Source organism: Rhineura floridana, chromosome 6, assembly GCF_030035675.1.
Source record: "Rhineura floridana isolate rRhiFlo1 chromosome 6, rRhiFlo1.hap2, whole genome shotgun sequence".
NCBI classification, from domain to species: domain Eukaryota; kingdom Metazoa; phylum Chordata; class Lepidosauria; order Squamata; family Rhineuridae; genus Rhineura; species Rhineura floridana.
In genome coordinates this window covers 56,838,371-56,845,718 of record NC_084485.1, presented here as the reverse complement: position 1 = coordinate 56,845,718, position 7,348 = coordinate 56,838,371, and the positions used below count along the sequence as shown (strand labels likewise).

The following is a 7,348-nucleotide window of genomic DNA, read 5'->3' as shown; positions in this document are numbered from 1 at the left end:
GGGTTGGTGTCACCCGGTGCGGTAACTCATGGTGTCACCCCCATGGACCTCCTCCCGTACCAGACCATACAGAATCCTTAGTAATGTTTTTTGTACTAATGTTACTCGTAAATTGTAATTCCCGTATATCACTGAATGTAATAGCACACACACACAGAGCCAGCTGTGGGATTGTCACACAAACAACCTAGAACATTTTTCCCTTTCACAAGGACATGCAAAAGATTGAACCCAGGACCTTCTGCATGCCAAGCACATGCTCAGCCTACCACTGACATATAGGGTAGGAAAGCACTCACTGTTCTGCTGGCCTGGGGATAATTCTGAGGGCCAGTGGGAACCACAGATGTGATGGGAGGCAGGGAGAAGTGAGTGGGCAAAGAGTGCAGGTGCAATGCCGAGGTGCCATCTCAGCAAAACTGACGCCAGTCCTAGTGGGTAAGCCCCATTCAACAGGGTGGGATTTACTTCTGAGTAAACATGCACAGGATTGCAAGGTGGGGGAGCAGTAAATCCCCCCTCCCTCAACCCCAGCTTAGCCCTTCCCTACTTTAAAGTTGACAATGAGGACACTGAACTTGTCAAGGATTATCAATACCTTGGCACAGTCATTAACCAAAATGGAGACAATAGTCAAGAAATTAGGCTAGGACCAGGGAGGGCAGCTATTGGAGAACTCACATGCAAATATGTATCACTGAACACTAAAGTCAGGATCATTCAGACCATGGTATTCCCCATCTCCATGTATGGATGTGAAAGTTGAACAGTGAAAAAAGCGGATAAGAGAAAAAATCAACTCATTTGAAATGTGGTGTTGGAGGAGAGCTTTGCGCATACCATGGACTGCGAAAAAGACAAATAATTGGGTGGCAGAACAAATAAACCAGAACTATCACTAGAAGCTAAAATGATGAAACTGAGCTTATCATACTTTGGACACATAATGAGAAGACATGATTCATTAGAAAAGATAATAATGCTTGGAAAAACAGAAGGAAGTAGAAAAAGAGGAAGGCCAAACCAGAGATGGACTGATTCCATCAAGGAAGCCACAGACCTGAACTTACAAGATCTGAACAGGGTGGTTAATGACAGATGCTCTTGGAGGTCACTGATTCATAGGGTCACCATAACTCGTAGTCGACTTGGAGGCACATAACAACAGCAGCAAAATACTGTGAAATACAATCAAATGAGAGCAGAAGAGTCCCCAGCCACTTCAAAGGGGGGGGGGAATGCCATTCTAAATCCCCAAGAGCAACATGTGGCACCCAGGCAGCAAGATACACTGCCCCTGCCGTGGGAAGCTCTCCTACGCCGTGACGAACCTCGACCCCCTTCCTGGGCCTGCTGTGGAGAAGGTTAAGGAAGGGGAGGCAGCATCCCTCTTTCCTTTCTTCCCCCAGGCAGGCAGGCAGGCCTCGGATGCCCTCCACTAGCTCTGCCGCCCAGAGCCCCACGTTCCCACTCCTCACCCGTCTCTCCCTTGGCTCAGCAGTGGCGGCGGCGGCGTCTCTGCCTGGGGGGCCCTTTCACGGCTGCTCCCGCCCAGCGGCACCCACAGCATGAGGGGTGAAGCGGGGCATCCTTTCTGGAGCCGGGAAACCAGCTCCGGGGCTAAGGAGGAGCCGGCCCGGCCACCACCGACTCTTCGTGGCTCCTGCTGAGGCTGCCAGGCCGCTCGGGCGCCGTCTCCTAGCAACCACGCCTGGCCCCACCCGCTCCCGAGATGGCACCCAAGCGGCCTGGCAGCCTCAGCAGGAGCCACGAAGAGGCGGTGGTGGTGGCAGTGGAGGCCAGGCCGGACTGGGCGGGCTCCTCCTTAGCCCTGGATTCCCCCCGGGCCCCCAGAGCTGGAGCACTGATGAGCTAAGCAGCTGGGTTGGGGAGGAATCGGCCGCTCAGCTGACCCGCTTCCCGGTGCCTACGGGCGGGGCGGCTCTGGGTGTCACCCCTCTCCTGGTGTCACCCGGGTGTGGGCCGCACTGCCCGCACCCCCCTAGTGACACCCCTGCCTTCCTTAAGATGCATTAGAGCAGTAACTGTAGAGTAGTATCCATCTTTGCTTTTCCTTATTATCCATGCAACCTAAGCAGCTTGTTATGGAATCTAGGAGTTTCAGGGTTTGTAACCATGACATTATAGATTAGATTTCACTTAAGAACCTACCCAGGCCCTGCAATCATCACCAGAGGCCTATATACAAGTGCCCTCTCTGAGGGAGGTGTGGCAAGTGGCAATGTGAGAATGGGCTTTTTCAGTGGTGGCTCCCCATTTACAGAATGCCCTCCTGAGGAAATCACTCCTAGCACCATTATTGTCAGACTTTAGGCGCCAGACTAAGACATTCCTTTTTACCCAGACTTTGTTCTTAATTTGGATCATACAGTAATGTGCTCCTCTTTTAGTAGGGTGGGGTAAAATAATCCTTTTTATAGTATTATTGGATTAGCACTTTTATCAAAAAAGTAAAATTAGAAATAAAACTGTATTTTCTTGAAATACTTCATTTTAAATGCTTGTCGTTTGCATTTTATGGATTTCCAAGTCGCTTTGATACTTTTCTTGTGGAAAGTCATGAAGAAACTAAATAAAATAATATATAATATAATAACATCCACACCACACAGAATAAATAGTAGGAGTGTGCCTTTCCTTCCCACAAAGGCCGAATCCACAAGCAAAGAAGACTGTTTTCGAGTAATTCAAGCTTTGTCCAAGGCAAAGAAGGCCTTCCCCAAAACGACTCAAAGGAAACTGAGCAGCTCTCAAAGCCTCAGGTCTTATTCAAAGACTTGGAGGAAAGAAAAACATATCAGGCAAGGGTTTTGTAACTGACATTTGGTAAAAAGCAGACTGTAAACAACAAACAAATAAAAATAACATCATAAACTGTTTTGCATCAATCCTTCCTTTGTTTTTAACCAACAAAAAGGCACAACTTAACCATAGTCTGTACATATTTCAGGTCTTAAAATATAGGAATTACTCCAAATGTTCCCTACACAAAGGAAAACAAATTATGAGACATAAAGATGTAACAGTGCAGAAAACATTTTCTTGCCGGAATGGAGTTAGGTTACAAGAGTCCAATAGCATGAGATACATACAGAAGGACTAGAAGACAGCATTGCTAATTCAGCCAAATTATTCTGCCAGAGAAGTACTGGGGAGCCATGTATCCTAAATCTCTTTAAAAAAAGAAAAGAAAAAAGTTGGATCAGTCTAGAAATGACATTGAAACTGATCTTAAAAGCTCCACCTAACAACTTATTCATTTGATTTGTCAAACCAGCATCTGCGTAGCAAGTTTTCTTCAGAGTCTAGACACAGATTCAAAAAAACTCTGCAATGCTTTATAACAGGTAGGAATTGATGAACTTGTCAAATTCAGTTTCTCTTAATATTCCACTTTATTATCCATATTTCTCCATAAAAATTTCTCCATATGTTCTCCATAAAATATTTCATATTTTTAATTTTTGGTTTTTGAAAAAAGATCCTCATGAAAATATGTCAGCACTTGATGCAAATTTCTTCTAAGATACACATTTATATATTAATGTTTGCTTGATACAATGCATTTTATGTTATTTTTACTAATATACACATTTTTATGCACATTTTCCTCAAATACCCATATTTTTATAACCAACCCAAGTTTCTTCCCCAATAACAGGGATGGGGAACTTTATTCACTTCAAGGGCCACATTCCCTTCTGGGCAACTTTGGGGGCCACATCCTAATGGCAGGCACGGCCAGAAGCAAAAGTGGACAGCACAATGAAAGTGAATTTTAGCTTTGTACAGTAAGCTAGTTTCTACAAATCAAAGTTCAAGGGCACATTCCAGCCAAGCATTAACACTCAAGGAGGGTGTGAAGTTTTCTTTAAAAAGAAATTGCATACATTACAGAACAGAAAGGACTGGAGAGAATAATAAAAAGGGGAGGTTATTGTATTCAGAGAACAAAGATATGTGCCAGCTGTTCAAAAGGTTTAGACTGAAATCCTTAATGGGAGTAACTTCTGAACAGACATGCATAGGATTGCACTTTAAATTTTGCTTGTGCTACCTTTACTTTAAAATGCTGAGAATCTAAGATTGGGGTGCACAATTCAAATTATCCAGTTTTTACTAACACAAGAGTGCAAGAATATATTAACCATGAAAAAAAGTTTCATTGTTAACCCTTTTCTTTTTACCTGATTGTCTCTTGAAACTTTTTGTCTCTCTGGAGTGTGCACTGTGATGTTCTCTCTTTGGTGCACCAGTAAGGAAACATGCTAGGCTGCGTAAGCAAGCAAACCTCTTAAATGGATATCACCACTCACACTTACTCCCCTCCCTGTACAGAACAGAGAGACATGTAACATTTGTCTCCTTTTCAGTTTCAACTGTATTGGTCCATCTAACTCAGAATTGTCTACACTGACTGGCAATGGCTCTCCAGGGTCTCAGGCAGGGTTCTTTCCCAGTCGGGCAACTAGGGACCTTCCTACATGCAAAGCAGATGCTTTACCACTGAGCTACAAGCCCTTCCTTGCTATGGCTCTTCCCCTTCACTTTCTGCACTCCAGAACATGCTCTGAGAACATAAGAGGAGCTTGCTGGATCAAGCCAATGGCCCATCAAGTCCAGCATCCTGCTTTTATAGTGGCTCAACCAGATGCCTATTGGAAACCCTTGAGGAGGACAGGAGCACAGTTTCCAGCAACTAGTATTCAGAAGCATACTGCCCCGAACCATGGAGGCAGGACTTGGCTAGTAGCCACTGATAGCATCATCCTCCATGCATTTGTCTAATACTCTTTTAAAGTGAATTTGTCTAAAGGTCTTTTAAAGTTGGTGGCCATCATTTCCTGCTCTGGGAGCAATTTCCATAGTTTAACTATACGCTGTGTGAAGTAGTACTTTTTTTTGTCTGTCCTGAATCTTCCAACATTCCAATTCATTGGATGTCCATGAGTTCTAGTCTATGAGGGAGAAACCCTTTTCTTTATCCACTTTCTCTATGCTGTGCATAATATTGTATACCTCTATCATGCCACTTCTTACCTTTTCTCTAAACTAAAAAGCCCCAAATGCTAAACCTTTCCTCATAGAGGAGTTGCTCTATCCCCTTGATCATTTTGTTTGCCCTTTTCTGAACCCTTCCCAACTCTACAATACCTGTTTTGATGTGAGGTGACCAGAACTGCACACAGTATTCCAAATGTGGACACACCATATATTTATATAATCTATACATTATTATATTTGCAGTTTTATTCTATATTCATTTTGTAATGATCCCTAGTATGGAACGTCCTTTTCACAGCTACTGCACACTAGGTCAACATCTTCATCGACTTATCCACTATGACACCAAGATCTCATTCCTGGTCAGTCACATGCAGTATTGCTGAGCCTTTTTCCTAGGTGAAACCAAATGCACTGCTACAAGATGAGGGATACTTGTCATGTGTTCTGCCATGGGGGGGCAAAGGGGGGCAATTCTGGGGTGGCTGAGGATTTGCAGGATCATAACTCTCCCGATTATCCCAGTATGCACCCAAAAGGTGCTCTGAGCCTGGGAAATGGCATAGTTAATCCCTCCCCCCATTGGCCACATTAAAAGGGAAAAATTGAAAGTCCCCCCCTGCAAAAGGTAAGAAAAAGCTGCTGTCCCATCTCCTACCTTAGTCACAAGCACAATGCCAGAAAGTGGCAGTAGCTCTGCCATGGAACCTTCCTCCAGGCTTAGTATCTAATGGACAAAGAACGATAGGGAACGAGAAAAGGAGCACAATAGCAATTTACACAACAGGCAAATGTGTCACCAGTGTGTCTTCAAAAGCTGTTTAAAAACAAACCTGATGAAGATAGTGCAATAACAGGAGGCAAGTCATTCCCAAGATAAAGGATAATAGGAGAGGAAGGAGACAAATAGATGACATACGATTTTAAGTCTGATAAGAAGTAAAGTAGCACTATAGAGGGAGTGTAAAGAGAAAAGAGAGCAAAAATATGAAACTAGAGCAGTAGGACATTTCTAAGCCAACAAAAATTGAATTCTAGAGACAGCTGAAAGACACTGTGAAGCAGAAAGAAGCAGAGAAGTATGGGAAAAAACTGAGAAATAAGGAAAAGCAAATGAGCTGTAGAATATAAAGAAGATGAAAGTGGTTGTTGAACATAAGAAATAGAAAGGCTGGGTAGAAGAGCATTACAAGCAGAAGTGGCTGGTGTCCATTGGGACTGGCAGGGTGGAAGGCAGGAAGCCCAAACCAGTAGTGGAGCCAGAGCCAATGACAGGGAGAGTCAATTGATTCTAGTTTTTTCCCCATCCTCAACTTCCTGTTGACTTCTGCAACACGGAGACTAAAGAGGAGGAAGGTGACAAGCAGTGGACTGGATGTATGTAAGCAGAAGGACAGGCGCATGGCAAATGTTTAAGAGGGCAGACTGAGGCTGGGGCAGTGCCCCATTTGCCCCAAAGAACCAACCTCCACCAATTACAAGAATTAAGTCTAGAGAATTAAACTTTGTGTTATCAATTGAAAAGGGGGTGGGGAAGCTTAGATACACTTAAGCATTGGAAATGATGAAAGTTTAGCCATGGCAGAAATAAAGAAAGACAAAAGAAAGGTCAGAATAAAAAAGAACCATCAGACTGCAGTCCCAGGGTCAGTCTCTGGCATCTCAACAGTCTGACTCAGGATAAGTCAGTTTCCTGTGTTTATGAGAGACAGATGCAGATCCCAAAGAAAGAAAGAAAGAAAGAAAGAAAGAAAGAAAGAAAGAAAGAAAGAAAGAAAGAAAGAAAGAAAGAAAGAAAGAAGAAAGAAAGAAAGAAAGAAAGAAAGAAAGAAAGAAGAAAGAAAGAAAGAAGAAAGAAAGAAAGAAGAAAGAAAGAAGAAAGAAAGAAGAAAGAAGAAGAAAGAAAGAAAGAAGAAAGAAAGAAAGAAAGAAAGAAGAAAGAAAGAAAGAAAGAAAGAAGAAAGAAGAAAGAAAGAAAGAAGAAAGAAGAAAGAAACCAAATCAAAGGTTCTGTTTCCCGTCTCGGCATCGCCACAGGTCTCAGCTATCCCCTTCTTTCTTTCCTGGTGCTACAGGTCATGGTATGTTTCCATCAGTGGAGGCCACTCACTAAGGATAGGTGGGGCATTGCCCACCCTAAAACCCCAAAACTATAGTCCAGTCCCTTCTCTGTTCCTTACATTAATATTCAATACATTATCTTTAGCCCAGTATCCTTTTACTGTTCCTTATATTTATATTCAATACAATGCCTCACATTTAGAGATACTCTGGACTTGTTTCTGCCCATCCTTTGTTCTGGTCAATCAACTTTGAATAGAAC

General features: G+C 43.2%; 1 long non-coding RNA gene across 2 annotated transcripts; it reads right to left on the bottom strand.

Moving 5' to 3' along the window:
* Positions 1–2,558: 2,558 nt before the first annotated feature.
* On the bottom strand, positions 2,559–5,904 carry LOC133386645 (uncharacterized). Of its 2 annotated transcripts, none has more exons than XR_009763227.1 (3): positions 5,684–5,904; positions 4,209–4,294; positions 2,559–2,797 (listed from the first exon to the last, which is right to left on the bottom strand). It is a non-coding gene; the product is annotated as an uncharacterized LOC133386645 (long non-coding RNA). The 2 variants fall into 2 exon arrangements; XR_009763228.1 differs by lacking the exon at positions 2,559–2,797 and adding an exon at positions 2,910–3,194.
* Between the last annotated feature and the right edge of the window lie 1,444 nt (positions 5,905–7,348).